General features: G+C 38.4%; 1 non-coding gene across 1 annotated transcript; it reads right to left on the bottom strand.

The window, feature by feature from the left end:
* Positions 1–4607: 4607 nt before the first annotated feature.
* LOC145618772 (small nucleolar RNA R71) lies at positions 4608–4713 on the bottom strand. Its single transcript, XR_014108022.1, has one exon. It is a non-coding gene; the product is annotated as a small nucleolar RNA R71 (small nucleolar RNA).
* Positions 4714–17338: the final 12625 nt, after the last annotated feature.

The following is a 17338-nucleotide window of genomic DNA, read 5'->3' as shown; positions in this document are numbered from 1 at the left end:
TGACAATTTTTTCTTTTTTTTTTCAGGTCGGGTACCCGTCCCGTTAAAATAGCAAATTTGTGGGCCGGGACATGGGACACGCTATGCTAATCACGGGTACCCAAAATCCCGCTAATTTTTTTTTTTTTAAAAAAAAAGCATTACTCCCTCAACCATCCCAGCCCAGCCCACTTAGACAACCCTAGGGTTTCATTCGTTACTCCCAAAACAACAAAAGCCATCGACAACAATCAGACTTCTTCTCTCTCTTTCTTGAGCCTCAACTCTTCCCTCAAAAAATTTCCTCAATCAATTTCTCACTCAAAATTCGACTCGATTCATCCTCAAACTTCAGTCAAGTAGTTTAAATTCTACTATTTTCATGGTAATTTTGTTGTTTTATTCTTAATAACTACTATAGTTTTTTATTAATCTAATTTTTTTTAGCATCAATTGCTAGATCTAATTCATTGTGTGGTATGAAACTAATTTGAATTGATTTTATGTTGGTTTGATTTTTTTTTTTTTAACTTCTTGTTTTTCAAACTAATGTTGAATTTGCATGGGTTATTGATTTTTTTTTCTTCTTGATTCTAGCTAATTTGTTTTATGTGAATTTTTTTTTTTCTCTTCTTGTTTTCATTTTATTATTCTGTTTTTTCTTATGTTCTTATCATTCTGTTTTCTTTTTTTTTATTTGAAAGATTGTCATTCTGTTTCCGGTGTTATATTTTCTATTTTATTTTTATTATTTCGTTTTTAATACTACCTCCGGTTCAATTTACTCGCAACAAATTCCATTTTGGGTGGTTCAAATTACTCGCAACAATTTTTTTTCCTTATTTGGTAAGTTTTGTCCAATAAAATGACATTTTTTCCTTTACATTTTTTTAGGAAATTTTAGAAAATAATACCAGAAAAAACACAAGTTTTGATTATAACACCACAAAATTTAAAACTTTTATTATAACACCACAAAAAAACCAAAAAAATTGATTTCACCACCACATTCTAACGTCATCCAAACAACCGTTAGTAGGCCCCACATAGTATACGTGTCAGTTTTGTATTGGATTAAAAAAAGAGAAAAAATACAAAAAAAAAACCCTAAAATCCTAACCCAGCCACCGTTCTCACCACCGGCGTCGGTTCCTCCCGCCCACCACCGCTGCTGATTCTCCCGACCGACCACCCACGATCGACCACATGAACAACCCTACACTACCGACGAAGCACCACCCTATCCCTTAAACACCGTTCCCAATTAACCTAGCCCCGATTTGATTCAATTTATGGAAACGGGTTAGGGTTCAGGTGAGGGCGGTTTTTGGGTTGGTGTGGCCGGTTGGGGTTTCGATGACGGTTCTGGGTATGGTAGAGAATTTCGGCAACGACGATGGTGTGGGAGAAGATTTCGGCGACGTGGGTGGTTTTTGGGTTGTGTGGGAGAAGATTTCGGCGACTACGTGGTGGTTTTCGGGTTGGTGTGGGAGAGGATTTCTCGAACGTGGGTGGTTCTCGGGGAGGGGGAAGGCAAAATTCAGCAGCCTGAGGTGGTTTCGCCGGTTTTGGTGTGGGAGATGGTTGCCGGTGACCTAGGTTACGATGTCGGCAGCTGTGGCAAGGTGGCGCCGGACGCCGGTGCTGGGGCTAGCTGGGTTAGGGATTTTCTTTTTTTGTTTTTAAATTTTTTTTTCTTTTTATTAATTCAATTTTTTAAGCCTATAGTCTATTGACACGTGTCAAATTATGAGCCCACTAACGGATTCCATCCAAGAATCCGTTAAGTAGTGGTGAAATCAAATTTGTGAGTTTTTTTTGTGGTGTTATAATACAAGTTTATTTTTTTTTTTTATTTTTTTTTTGTGGTGTTATAATCAAAATTTGTGTTTTTTTGTGGTGTTATTTTCTATAATTTCCTTTTTTTTAAAAATAAATTTATTAACACTCCTAATTTAACTTAGTTACGTTTATGTTTTAATTAAGTAAACTAACAACTCCAACCAAATTTACCCCTTTCCCTTTAAATTCATTGATCTCCCAACCACTTTCATTGAATCCGCATTCAATTCCCTTTGAAGATGGTTGAGAGCATTCAATTTAGGAAATATTTTCCAGAAAATGAACCCCCCAACACCTAACACTATAAATCTCTCTCTCTCCTCTACGCCTCCTCAATGTCTATCAAATTTCTGGGTTTTTTCCCTTCTCTCTCTCTCTCTCTCTCTCTCTCTCTCTTCGTATTCTAGGTGTTGGTACACTTCGATAATGGCTTCTCCTCAACCAAAACACTCAGATCCAAAAAAATGTGAGTCCCTCTCTTCTGGATCTACCAGATCACCTCCACCACCAGCACCCGGAGTCACAAGGTACATACCTTGTTGGGGTTCTGGGGTTATGAAGCTAGTGAGGCGTGCTTCTTTGATTGCACGACGAAGGATCCGTGGTGCTAAGTGATGAGTGACATTTATGGCACTCATTTGGTCCCTTTTTGGATGAATTTTATTTCATTTTATTACTCTTTTCTTTAGTTTTTCTTAGTTTTATTCTTACTTTCTTCATTTTATGCTTTTTGTAGTTAGTTTCTCTATTTTATGCATTTTCTAGTTTAGTTGCTATTTTTCCCTTTTACTTGCTTTTTATCCTTCGTTTGTAGGTTGTGATTGATTGTCCAAGGAGTCCTGAGTTTCCTCTCCATGGTCTTTCATTGATTTTCATGCCTAAAGCTTGTGCAAGGAGTTTCAAGTCAAAGGGGGATCCAAGGAGCATGCTTCAAGGCCTTGCATATGCTCTTTCCATGGCTTATATCCTTCAAGAATTCCAAGGAAGTTACTGCCTACCTTGTCCTCCATCACCATCATCTAGGATGTGTGCACCCCATGAGCTAAGACAAAGAAGAAGAAAGGGAGCTGCTGCTTTGTGCGGGCACACTCGGGGAGTGTGCGGTCGCACATATGCCGAGTGCGGCCGCACACTAGGTGCGTACGGGCGCACCTTTCTGGGTGTGTTCCCGTGCGCACTTCTCTCTCTCCTCCGAGCGCCCGCACCGGCGTGGGTCTATTTTTGGACGTCAATCCTAACTTCCCCTTTGTATTGATAGTTATTTCTTTTCATTTTTAGAGGGAGAATTGGATCTTAATTAGTGAGAATTAGATTAGATTATATTTTAGAGAGAGAAAAACACTAGTTCTTAGCTTTTTAGAGAGAGAAAATGTGGGTTTGATGATTGATGATTGATGATTGAAGATTGCTACATTTGATTTGATTTCTATCAAGTTTGTAAGGATTCTTTACTCTTTAATACAATTTAATGTTTGATTTCATTAGTATTGTTGTTTGATTTGGATGATTAATAGTTTGATTGATTTGGATTGAATTTGTTGATTTCAATTGATGAATTTAGGTATGATGATTAGTTTAGCTTTGATTTAGATGTTTTTCATGGATTATGAGTAGTTTTATTGCTAGGGTAGTGGTGAAGCATGTGTTGATGATGAATTAAGATTAATTTGGGGGAAATTGATTGAGTTGATAATGTGATTAAATTGGTTGATTGATTTTGTGCATGTGTGTGCTTGATTAGGCTTGATCACCCTTGTTATTCACACTAGATTGCATTGTGAGTTCACATTGATACGGACCATTGATTTGTGGATTACATTTACTCGATTGAGATATCTTGTGATGTTTCCTAGCTAGTGTTTGATGTAGTTGGCGCTAATTAGACCTCTAGGAGAATAGCATGATGTGCTCTTTTGGTTGCAATTTCGGTTTTCCCTCACATTGCTTGACTTGATTGGTTGATTCCCCAAGTTGATTGAACTTCATTGTCGATGCATGTGGATCCATTTCCCTAGTGCCTTTGCATTTGATTAGTACAAGCTTTTTGCATTGCCTAGCTTAGCTCTAGTTTCTACCATCAACCCCTACTAGACTTCGGAATAGCTTGACTTAGGCAATATACATTCGATCTCCATTCCTTTGGGTTCGACCTTGACTTACCACTACACTTCATAGGGGTTAGTTGAGTTATAAATTTTGTTTGATTGGTTGGGGTGGTAGCTCACCGTTCTTCATCCCATCAAAATGGCGCCGTTGCCGGGGAATGGTGCTTTGAGTGCATGTTGTTGTTGAGTCTATTCCACTCTATTTGCAAAATACAAAAAGATTTTACACTTTAGGTTACACTTGTAGCCGTGATACTAATATTTTCTTTGAGTTTTGTATGCATAGATCCCAAGCCATGGGAGGAAATACAAGAGTTGCCTTGAAGGAACTAGGAGTGCCCGGTGCATACAGGTATGAGAGCGGCATAGCTCCACCTACAACACCGGAAATTGACTTTGAAATTCGGCCGGCAATGATCACCCTAATTGAGAGGAGACAATAAAGTGGGGCTAAGAATGAGAGCCCATTGAACCATCTTAAGGAGTTTGAAAAATATTATAACACAATCAAGGTCAATGGAGTATCTCAAGAGTTTATCCGTCTTAAGTTGTTCTCTTTCTCTCTCATAGGAAGATATTTGGAATGGTTAGATAAAGAAGTGAAGCCCAATTCTTTGAGAACTTGGGATGATGTCACCAAAGCTTTCTTGTTCCGCTTCTATCCTCAAAAGAAGACGACGGAGGCAAGAGCTTTGATTCAAGGGTTCAAGCAAAAGCCAAATGAAAGTCTCTATGAAGCATGGGAAAGATTTAAGGATTATCAAAGAGAGTGTCCACACCATGGGATTCCTACCTATCAAATCATACATATCTTCTATGGTGGGTTGAGTTCTCATGGGATAGCAAGTTTGGATGACGGAGCCGGAGGCCCAATCATGAATAAAACGGAAGAAGAAGTGGTTGATGCAATTAATGAAGTGGTTCGTCATTACATGAATTGGCAAGAAGTGGAGAGAGAACCAACAAGCAAGGGTTACTCAATCGAACAACTTAGTGCCATCAATGATTTGACTACTTTGATTGCGGATTTAGGGAAAGAAGTTGTGTCTCTCAAAGAAAAGCTTGAGAAGCCCCCTTCCCAAGCTCCAATTCTTCCCTCCCAAATTAAGGGGAGAGGTACATATTCTCACTCTAACTCTAATCTTTCTTCTTGTTGCATGATTGTGGAATGTTGGCCTTGTGAATTATGTGGAATGAATGATTATAATGCTTCTATGTGCCCAAATGTTCCTTGTAATGAATGTGATGGAAGTGAAATGGAACATGTGAATTATATCAATGATCATGCTTGTGAACCTAGAATTGATGTTCAAAGGAATGTTGGATATAGGAATTATCATAGGAATCATGATAATTATAACCAAAATGGAGGTTGTAGAAATTATGGATACCAAGGGGTTCATTGTAACTATAACCATCATGGTTGTAATGGTCATGGTCATGGCCATAGACATGGGGATCATAATCAAGGTTATGATAACTATGTTCAACAAAGGAGCCAAAATTAAACTAGGGGTAATTGGAATAATCAAACTAGGGGATATTTTCAAGCAAATTTTCAAAGAGGTCCCCCAATTGATTTAGTTCCAAATGCTCAAAGTTCAAGTGATAATTCCTATGATCAATCATTTTCTTCTAAGGAATTTTTGAAAAGTGTTATTGAGAAACAGGCCATAACATTGGAAATTTATATGGCTTTGAATGAGGAGAAGTTTAATTACATGTTGGCTTATAATAAGGATTTAAGTGAAAAACTTTCTCAATTGACTAGTGTGTTTAAGGGTTATGCAAACTCTTCTTCTTTGACTCCACCTAGCTTAGATTCTGGGAACCCTATGGATGCCATTGTTACTAGAAGTGGTAGGGTCCTTGAGGGAGGTGTGCCTAAGAAGAGTGTTGCTAGAGAGAGCACTAGTAAGAACCCCATTGAAGTTGAAGGTGATGAATGTCCTTTGAGTGAAAATGTTGATGAGGCACGAGTAGAGAAGGTGATAGAGAAAGAGAATGAGGTTTGCAAACCAAAGCTTCCCTATCCCCAAAGATATAATAGATATAAGTTGGATGAGCAATTTGGGAAATTTGTAGAGATGCTTAAGCAACTTCATCTAACTCTTCCTTTCACCGATGTTGTTGAACAAATGCCAAACTATGCTAAGTTCCTTAAGAAGATTTTGAGTGGAAAATGGACTTGTGATATGATGGAGACAATTAGCCTTACCGAACATTGTATTGCAATTATCATGAACAAGATGCCTCCTAAGTTGAAGGATCTCGGAAATTTTTCCATCCCTTGTGCCATTAACAAGACTCAAATTGATAATGCCTTATGTGACTTAGGAGCTAGTGTTAGCCTTATGCCATATTCGGTTTATCAAAGATTAGGTTTAGGAGAACTTCTACCTTCCAAGATTACTTTGCAATTAGCCGATAGGTTGATTAAGATTCCTAAGGGGAAGGTAGAAGATGTGCCTTTAAGGGTTGGGAAATTTGTTATTCCGGTTGATTTTGTAGTGTTGGATATGGATGAAGATGCTACAATACCTATCATCTTAGGTAGATCATTCCTTGCTACATCGGGGGCTATGATAGATGTTAAGAGTGCTAAGATTTCTCTTAAGATTGGAGAGGAGGTAGTTGAATTTGATTTGAATGAAAGAATGAAATATCCCTCTTCTTCTTTTGAGAATTGTATGAGAGTTGAAGTGCTTGATACTATTGTGAATTCCATGCATGAGCACTTGCTCACATCTAACGATCCTCTTGAGTGTGTCTTGTTGAATAAGGAAAATATAGGTATCCCAAGCAAGGAAGTGCAATTGTATGAAGATTTGCTTGATGGAGGCAATATAGGGGGTGATGAAGCAATTTGTATGGGGATATCAAGTCAAGATGCTTTGCAAGTGGCCTCAACCAAAGAAGGTAAAGGTGTTCCCATGGTAGAGCTCAAATCTCTACCATCACACCTTAGGTATGAATTCTTAGGCCCTAATTCTAAATATCCCGTTATTGTTAGTGCATCCTTGAGTGAGAGCCAAGCTCAAGCATTATGTGGTGTTTTGAAAAAGCACCAAGGTGCTTTGGGGTACACAATTGATGATCTTAAAGGCATAAGCCCCGCTTTGTGTACACACCACATAACACTTGAGGAGGGCACCCTACCTTCTATTGAACGACAAAGGAAGCTACATCCCCAAATGGGAGAAGTAGTTAAGAAAGAGATCACCAAGCTTTTGGATGCGAGAATCATTTTCCCCATCTCAAGCTTAAGGTGGGTCTCCCCCGTGCATGTCGTTCCTAAGAAGGGGGGCATGACCGTAGTTAAGAATGAGAAAGGTGAACTCATTCCAACTAGAACGGTCACCGGTTGGAGGATGTGTATAGACTATAGACGTCTAAACACATCAAACAAAAAGGATCACTTCCCTCTCCCTTTTATTGACCAAATGCTTGAAAGGTTGACTAGGCACAAATTCTATTCTTCCTTGATGGATATTCGGGATTCTTTCAAATTCCTATTCATCCCGAGGATCAAGAAAAGACAACCTTCACATGCCCCCATGGTACTTTTGCATATAGAAGAATGCCCTTTGGATTGTGTAATGCTCCGGCGACTTTTCAAAGGTGTATGATGATCATTTTTGGGGACATGCTTGAAGAAGAAATGGAAGTTTTCATGGATGACTTTTCCGTGGGAGGAGTTTCATTTGAGGATTGCCTCAAAAATCTTGAAAAATGTCTTGAGAGATGTGAAAAGGTCAATTTGGTGCTTAATTGGGAAAAATGCCACTTCATGGTGGAGGAATGGATTGTGCTTGGCCACAAGATTTCTTATAAAGGCATTGAAGTTGACAAAGCTAAGATTGAGGTGATAGAGAAGTTACCCCCTCCGGTTAATGTGAAAGGGGTAAGATCATTTTTGGGTCATGCCAGGTTTTATAGAAGGTTTATCAAAGACTTTTCTCTCATTGCTAAGCCTTTAAATGATCTTCTCCAAAAAGATGTTGATTTTGTCTTTGATGATGCTTGTTTGGAAGCTTTTAATAGATTGAAGAAAGCTTTGACTTCTACTCCTATTGTCCAAGCCCCTAGATGGGATTCGCCTTTTGAGCTTATGTGTGATGCAAGTGATACAACCATAGGAGGTGTGTTGGGTCAAAGAATTGACAAAAAGCTTCATGTCATCTATTATATGTCGAAGACCCTTAATGGTGCTCAAAGAAATTATACAAAAACGAAAAAGGAATTCTTGGCTATTGTTCATTCTTTTGAGAAATTCCGTTGTTATTTGTTGGGGTCTAAGACTATAGTCTTCACCGATCATGCGGCTTTGAAGTATCTCTTTGGAAAAAAAGAATCCAAACCGAGATTGATTCGTTGGGTCCTTGAGCTTCAATCTTTTGATCTTGAGATACGGGATAAAAAAGGTGCGGAAAATGTTGTTGCGGATCATTTGTCTAGACTTGAGGATTTTCAAGTTCAAGATGATGGGTCCCCTATAGAGGATCGGATGTTGGATGATTCATTATATGTTATCAATGTGAAGGAGCTCCCTTGGTTTGCCGATTTGGTGAATTTTCTTGCTTGTGGGGAGTTCCCTCCTTCCTTTTCTAACAATCAAAGGAGGAAGCTCAAGAGAGAAGCTAGGCACTATGTTTGGGATGAGCCAATCTTGTACAAAAGAGGTGTGGATGGATTGTTGCGCCGGTGTGTGCCAAATGAGGAAATACCAAATGTTTTGAAGATGTGCCACTTGGATCCTAGTGGTGGTCATATGGGTGTTTCAAGAACGGCCTCTAAGGTGCTTCAATGTGGATTATGGTGGCCTAACCTCTTCAAGAGTGCTTGGGAGTATGTTAAAAGTTGTGACCAATGCCAAAGGACTGGGAATATTTCAAGAAGGAATGAGATGCCCCAACAACCAATTCTTGAGTTGGAAATATTTGATGTTTGGGGTACAGATTTTATGGGTCCTTTTCCATCTTCTTATGGGAATCAATATATTCTTGTTGCTGTTGATTATGTGTCAAAGTGGGTGGAAGACATTGCTTCTCCAACTAATGACCATAAAGTGGTGATGAAGTTGTTCAAAAAGATAATATTCCCAAGGTTTGGCATCCCCAAAGCGGTTATAAGTGATAATGGCTCCCATTTTGTGCACTATGCCTTCCGGAAGATGTTGAAGAAGCATGGAATGAACCAAAGATTTGGTCTTCCTTATCACCCTCAAACCAATGGGCAAGTTGAGGTATCTAATCGTCAAATTAAGTTGATTCTTGAGAACACGGTTGCAAGGGGTAGGAAAGATTGGGCAAACAAGCTTGATGATGCCTTGTGGGCGTATAGAACGGCTTTCAAGACTCCTATTGGTACCACTCCTTATCGCTTGGTTTATGGGAAGTCTTGTCACCTTCCGGTTGAGCTTGAGCACCGCACTCATTGGGCAATTAAGAAGATCAATTTTGATTTGGCTAGTGCGGGTGAGCAACGTTGGTTGGACCTTCATGAGTTAGAAGAGCTTCGGTTGGATGCGTATGATTGTGCTAGCTTGTATAAAGCTAGAACCAAGGAGGTGCATGATAAGCTCATTGAGAAGAAAGAGTTTGTTCCGGGGGATAAGGTGCTTCTTTTCAATTCCAAAATGAGGCTTTTTCCCGGAAAAATGATGTCTCGTTGGACCGGTCCTTTTGTTGTTCAATAGGTGTTCTCAAATGGTTCTATTGAAAATTCTCCTTTGGATTTTTCGAGGACTTTTAAGGTCAACGAACATAGGCTCAAGCGCTATTATGATGGAGTATTTGTGGGGGTCATCCATGATATGACTCTCTATGATCCACCTTGAAAGAGGTGGAGGATGTCTAGCTTAAGACTCTAAAATAAGAGCTTCACGGGAGGCAACCCGTGTTCTCTAACTTTTTCTTTTGATTTTTCTTTGTGTTTTGATGGTGTTTTTGTGATTTAATCTTGTTGTGTTTGATGTTGTAGGTTGGTTTGAGTTGATTTCCAACAACTTTGATGCCAATTTTGAGGTAAATTTGTCCCAATTCTTAAGTTGGAAAAATGGGTAAGTATGGAGGATGGTGAGTACTTGTGTTTATTTTCATGATTTTCACTCTCCAATATGAAGTGTAGCTATTGCCTATATGGTTCACCATGACCATCATAGGGGGTGTGCGCACTAGGTGAGGGAGGAAGGAATTCGGAGGTAGGAACACCAGATTTGGTGCGGGCGCACAAGAGTTATGTGCGGCCGCACACGAGCTTTTTGCGGGCGCACGTCTCCCGTGTGCGGCCGCACCTAGCTGGGTGTACGTACCCATGCTTTGCCTCTTCCTTTTAGACCGATTTTCCCCTCCTCTCTCTCTCTCCTACTTCATTCTACTTCCTTCATAGATCTATTGGAGTTGCTCATTGTTCTACTTCATCTTCATCATATTATTTTCATCCTTCTTCATCAAATCTCCATAATTTTCACTACTTTGTTACCCAAGTCTTCATTCTACATCACTAAAGGTAATTTTCTCTCTCCTAGTTTGAAAATTTTGGGTATTTTTCAATTGGAACTTATTGATATGTTGTTGGAGATGTTTATGTGTAGTAGTGTTTTTTTTTTGCTTTAATCTTGTGATTTCCTATCAATTGAGAGTATAATTGCATGTTTTATGTGATAAAGTTTCAATTTTTATACCTCATAAGGCTTTGAGCATGATTAGTACTACCCTCACTCACATCACCATTTTTACCACTACTTGTTCCAATGTTGATGACTATGGAAATGATGATGTTGATTTTGTGAAATTTAATTATGATGATGGTATTATTTGAGCATATTATGAATTATGGCATGAATTTTGTTGGATTTTCATATGGATTAGTTTTTGGGTATTTTTGTTGATGATGATAATGGAGACAATGGTTTGTTGATAATGTAGTATATTGTTGCTTCTATTAATTGTGTTTTGGGGTAATATTTGTGACAATTATGATGCTTTGATTATGAATTATTCAATTTTATTGAATTTTTGCTCACTCCTTTGAATATTGTACACTTTATTTTCCCCCATATTCATGATTAGCTTTTGGCATACTATTCCTATTTTTGAAGCCATTCTCATTGTCCATTATTTTGTAGATGGGTGGTGCAAGGCAAGCAAAACGTACCAAGGTTGCAAATTCAAGAGGAACCATTGATCCACCTTCTATCGTCAAGGAAACATACGGCATCAAGTTTAGGGTCCAAAAGCATTGGGACCGATTTGTGAGTCTATCATCGAGGAAGCTACATTCTACGAGATTCTATGATCAAGATACCACCACTCTTCTAGGGATCGACGATGATGTTCGAATGCTAGCACGGAATTTGGGCCTTGAGAAATTCATCGATCTTAGTGCTCCCACATTTGCAAGGCTCACATATGAATTTCTATCATCTCTCGATATGCACAAGAGCGGCAACGACAATGTATGTCCCACACTCTTTTTCCAAGTGTTCAATGAGGATTATTTTATTCCCCTCTCATTCCTCAACAAGATGTTCCATTTCCCGAAGCCCATCGAGGGTGTACCTTTGATTTATCCGGCTTATGAAACACTTCATCACGACCATAAATACGATGAAGATGATTGGTGGGATAGCATTTCTAATGAAGAAGCCTATTGTGCTCAAACTTCAAAGTCGGCTTCCATAATCCATGGTGCGATGCGCTATTTTAGCAGTATCCTTACTTACGCCTTCTTCTCCAAGGAATCTCTTGGAGCCATGTCTCAAGAACAGCTAAGTTGGTTATGGTTGGCAAGTCAACCTAAGGATGAGGAAGTGGAGGTGATCGACTTTGCAAGGCACTTGCTCGACCGTTTCATCGACATTAGGGATGGTTTCTTTCTCTCGGGGAGCATACAAATAGGTGGTATGATTACCATCATTTTGTTGTCACTGAACAAAAAGTATGCATCCATGATTGGGAAGCTTAAGGAGATTAAAGACCCAAGAGAGAAGTCTTCATCTTGCTTGTTGAGCACGTTTGCCTTGATCAACCAAAAGTTCATTGAGCGCACCATCATGGATGATTTGTTCATTTAGAAAGTGTCTAGGACTATCGATTGGTGCCTTATCCCCTACGAAGGATCTATGGTGAGGGACAAAAATTCACCCTACCCTTGGAAGCCGCACAAGAGGGATATTCCAAGTTCTTTTCGTCGGGTTTCCTTGCCTCCTTCGGGAAATGCTCCTCAAAAGTCTAAGGCTTCATCATCCAAGGGAGGTAACCCTAGTACTTCTTCTCCTACTCTTCTTTCTCCTTCATCTCCTTCCTTGCATGACTTGTCTAGCTTGCATGAAAAGATTGATGCCCTTACTTTTTCCTTGCCTTCTTCCTCTTCTATGGGGAATGGTTGTTTGGAGGGTAGCTATGATTATCATGCTAGGAGGGTATATGATTATCATGTTTCTAGGGGGGATATTGAGCTTTATGTGAACTACCCGTACCTCCCGGTCCAAGAGGGCCCTATCCCACAGTGGGAGTGTTGAGTAATTAGGTTTTGATGATTGTAAACTAATGATGATTATCTATCTAACGTGTTTGTTAAGTTGTGCATAGAAAGAACAAGTTATGCTTGGAACAGGATACAAGGAACATGAGCAATGACAAGTATAAATATAAGGAAACCGAGCAATATATGATAAGCAATAGAAGAACAAGAACAATGATGAGTGCTATGGTTGATAAGCATGATGATGGCTAAGGAACCATGAAGGTAACTATGTAAATAGGTGTTTGCATATGTTAGCTTCATGAGGTAAGTACACTATGCATACATGAGTCGTATATGTGTAGGAGTATTTACATAAGCTTTAAGTTTAATTAGTTCTCTCACTTGAAGTTTGTTTATGACAAACAAACTTCAATCTAATGTTTCTCTTAAGTGTTTATGTAAAGACAGGAAATGACTTAGGTGAAGTCAATGGGTTGGAACATAGAAGACTTCAAGAGGAACAAGAGAGAATGAATAAACCTAAAGCAGGTTCTCCCACGAGAACTAAACTACGAAGGAACCTGAAGGTATTCTCTAACAAGATCCAGAAGGAACTTTCGGCAGGCTTTCCCATGAGAGCCGGAGCATGTTCCCTAACAGGTACATGAAGAGTTCCATGTCCCTTAACAGGTACATGAAGAGTTCCCTAACAGGAACTTAGTTCTCTAACAAGAACTATCTAAGTTCCCTAATAGGAACATGAAGACAGCAAGTTCCAATAGGAACTTGGCTTGCGGTTCCAGAAGTGGAACGTTGCCCCGAGAACTAGAATACATCAATATTACAAGATTCCAGAACAAGAGTTTCAAAGAAACAACATGAAGACGGAGAAATAGAAGTATATCGCTCTAGGATTCATGTAAGTATGTTGGACATAAAAGTCAGTCTGAAACAAGTCTAAGGAACCAAGGTGAACTCATGATAGTCAATGAAATTAGAGTTATTGACTTGTCAGGAACTCAGAGACTGTCAGAGTTCCAAAACCTAATTGGAACTTACGTCTGCACGTCGTGAAAAGTCGCAGGTCGAATTTAATGATTATATATTTATCTACCACGTGCATATCTTTTAAGGATTTGGTTTTACTAAATAAAGATATTTATTTTCTAATAAATCCTTGTGGAGAAAGATAGGAAAATTTGTGAATTACTACCTCAAAAAAGGGGTCTTTGTGAATTACTACCCGCAAAAAAAAAAGTTGTTAATTACTACCCTAAAACTGATGAATTGTATAGATTGCTACCCTTTTCCCTAATCAGCCCCTAATTAGGTGATTTAATCTACTAATGATATCATTATCCGGCTAATTTATAATTATTTACTTTTAAGGCATGATTAATTAATTAAACCCTAACACCACTTCTAAACCACCACTAAACCACCTCCGGCAGCCCCCTTACTCTATCCCCACCATCTCCGGCAGCGTACCCTTGCCCCGGTATCCACCCCACCTCTAAAACACCCATTGCACCACCTCTAAACCCCCCAACAATCCCTCCAACCCTCGAAAAAATCCCTCCTCCCCACCCACTAGCCACCCTAGCCCCCTCCCCCTTGCTAGAGAACTCTATTAAGCCCTCCCTAAGCCTCCTCCACCCCCTTCCCCCCTTTAATCACCACCCTAATGTTCCAAAATTAAAACTGTAAAGCCCTAAAATTGAAAACCTAGGGTGGTGATTAGGGGGAAAGGGGATATAGGAAGATTAGGGTTGGTTGAGCAAGGATTTTCGGCGAGGAGTAGGGGGTCAGGGCCGCCACGGGTAGGGGATGGGGGTATCGTAAAAGGGGGTGGGAATTGTGTGTTGGGGAAGCAGAATCGAGGTGGTAATCGTGGTGGGGGAAACAAGAATAGGGTGGATCTTGTGGTGGGGGAAAGGGAGGGTGGGTTTCGTGGTGGGGGATTGAGTGGGTTTCATGGTGGAGGAGCTATCGGATGTGTTAAAGGGCCAAAGGGGGGCCGCCGGAGGTGGTGCAATGGTGGTGGGAAGGTGGTGCTAGGGTTTACCTAATTAATTAAGGTTTAAGAGTTACTAATTAGTAATTAGATGAATAATAATATCATTAAGAGCTTAAGTATGCTGATTAGTAAAAAAGGTAGTAGTTGCTAAAATTAATCAGTTTTAGGGTAGTAATTAACAACTTTTTTTTTTGCGGGTAGTAATTCACAAAGACCCTTTTTTTAAGGTAGTAATTAACAAATTTTCCAAAAAGATAAGTTATTTTTGGAAAATATTTCAGCAAAATAAGTTTTAAATAAAATCTAATTTTATGGCAAGTATATCTTTTGTAAAAAGATATGGTAATTATATCTTTTGTAAAAAGATATGGTAAGATATATTAGTATATTTGGAAAATATATAATCTAGATAAATTCTGATTTTATGGTAATTATATCTTATTATTATTGACAAAATATATTCTTGACAAAAGATATAATTATGGAAAGCTTATCTTTGGAAAATATCTTTTATTTCTATCTTTTAATAAAACTTATCTTTTACGAAAAGAATGATTCGAGTGTACTATAAATATGCTCATATGTATTTATTCAAAGTCGAGGTTGACAAAGTGCAGTGGTCGTGCTTAATGGTTTCATCCTTCACCACGAAGCTAAGTCAAACCTCCAGGTCAAAGTTCCAGTCAGGTTTGGTTTCAGTTCGTCCAGACAGTTCCAGATCAGATCTTAAGTGTCCAGCATATTAGTTTTATCTCTTTATTCATTGGTATTTATTTAGAGTTATTCATTGAGATCTTGTAATTGGGAAAAAGGGTTTTGAGTGTTTTATGTATTGGGGTGTGAGAGTTCGTGAGGATTCTCGTAATAATTATATTGTAAGAGTGCAATGTGTGAGCTTCTAGGTGAAGCCGATTGAGCTTCTAGTGAGAGGCCAAGTGAGTAGTACTTTGGTAGTACGAGTGAATCTAAGTGTGGTACTTAGATTGGGTAGGATAGGGTCCTATCGAGTAGCAAGTTTCCGAGCAGGAACTTGTGAGTAAAGGTCTGTGCATATTAGGTTGTAACTTGGTGTTTGTCCTATTATCGTGCAGTGGTTTGTGTTTGAAATCTCTATGGTAGGGTCGAGGTTTTACTTCCATTTGGGCCCTGGATGGTTTCCTCGTAAAATTCGTTTTTCACTGTCTAAGTTCCTAACACCAATCAGTTTTATATTCCGCGAAAAGTAGGCACTAGGAACATACTACAATTCACCCCCCTCTTGTAGTATATCATCCGAAATAACAATTGGTATCACAGCTAGTGCTCTTGATAAACCGGGAAACCCCGAGGAGCAAGTTCCAGGCTAGGATGGATATATACGAGGAATGCAACAATTGGAACTCAGACCCAGAATGTTCCCTACACCACATGAAGACCAAAATCTGCTTGTAAAGTAGAAGTAATTCAAAGATTAACATATTGGAGGTAAGTTCCTCGTCTTTGAATTCTTGGTAATATGCATGTTATTATGTGTACAAGTTCCTTGTAGTATTTCTAGTTAAATTTTGGGATTTGTTTTGAAAGTTTGTAAATCAATTTTGTGTAACCTCAAATCTGATTTATAGTGTGAAAAGTATTTGTCAGATTTACGAATTGATTTATTTTAAAGAATCGGTTTACTAGAAATAGTTCAAGGAACATATTGTGTAAAATTATGCATATTTGGTCTTTTGGAACCTTTATTACCCCTGATTGGAAACTTGATTCTTTGAGCAAGGTAATGAACGTATATTTTGAATATTCGCCAAAGAATGACCTTATCATGGGTCCTTATTATTCAGATTATTTATTATGTAGACACATGATGTTAATTGTTAGTAAAGATAGTTGGTTTAACCGTAGCTGTTTTAATTATGGATTATTGACGTTTATTACTAACATGAATTGAAGGTACCCAATATATATTGGGTAACCAAAGCAAAAAGGTGACTGATTTTGCAGGCTATGTGAGTGGAGACAACTTATTTATAACGATGATTTTTGGGTGTTTGTATATAAGGAATTATATGCAAGTTCCTCTCACTATAGAGCCTTTATAAGAGGTTTATAGTAGGTGAAGCGACAATATGGATAAGTGTGTAAGTCGCCTATACTTCTCTCTGTAAATATTAGTCATGTGCTTGTGGTATGTATTGATCCTTCACAAATTCCTATTAAAATTCAATTCCCCATTTATATGAAGGTTATTAGTGATTGGATGTAAAAGAGAAGTTGTTTTGAAGCTTATAACATATATCATGACAAACTAACTTCTCTTCTAGTTTTGTGCTGGTTGTTAATGATTGTTTTGTAGGTTTGTCCATTGAGATAAATCGGTGCATTAAAAGTTTGTTCCGTTAGGAGCTTGGTGCTTAATTAGTTGGAACTTGATGAACTTGAATTGATAAAACAGATTTAGGATATAGGAATAACAAAGCTTCTATATCAAGGTGCTATAGGAATTATTGTACAAGTTCCTGTTCAGCTTCGTATGCAAGTGCCAGTTAAGTTCCTATTATTTAAAGTTCTTTGGAACCAAGCATAAATTCCTATAGCAGAAGTATTCTTACTGGAACTTTATGTTTCAATACTTTTATACTTTAGGTTTTATCTATCTCTCTTAACTAACCTACTAACCTTTTGAAAACACAAAAGAATTCTCTTGGGTTTTGATTTTTCAGGTTATATCTTTAAAATGAATATTTGAGGAACTTTGACAAGGTGTTAAAAATCTGAGATTAAATCAACACGTTCCTGATGAGTGACATTTATGGCACTCATTTGGTTCCTTTTTGGATGATTTTTATTTCATTTTATCTCTCTTTTCTTTAGTTTTCCTTAGTTTTGTTCTTGTTTTCTTCATTTTATGCTTTTTGTAGTTAGTTTCTCTATTTCATGCTTTTTCTAG

Source organism: Chenopodium album, chromosome 26 (genome assembly GCF_948465745.1).
Source record: "Chenopodium album chromosome 26, dcCheAlbu1.1, whole genome shotgun sequence".
In the NCBI taxonomy this organism is placed as follows: Eukaryota; Viridiplantae; Streptophyta; class Magnoliopsida; order Caryophyllales; family Amaranthaceae; genus Chenopodium; species Chenopodium album.
This window is presented reverse-complemented; position numbering and strand designations above follow the sequence as displayed.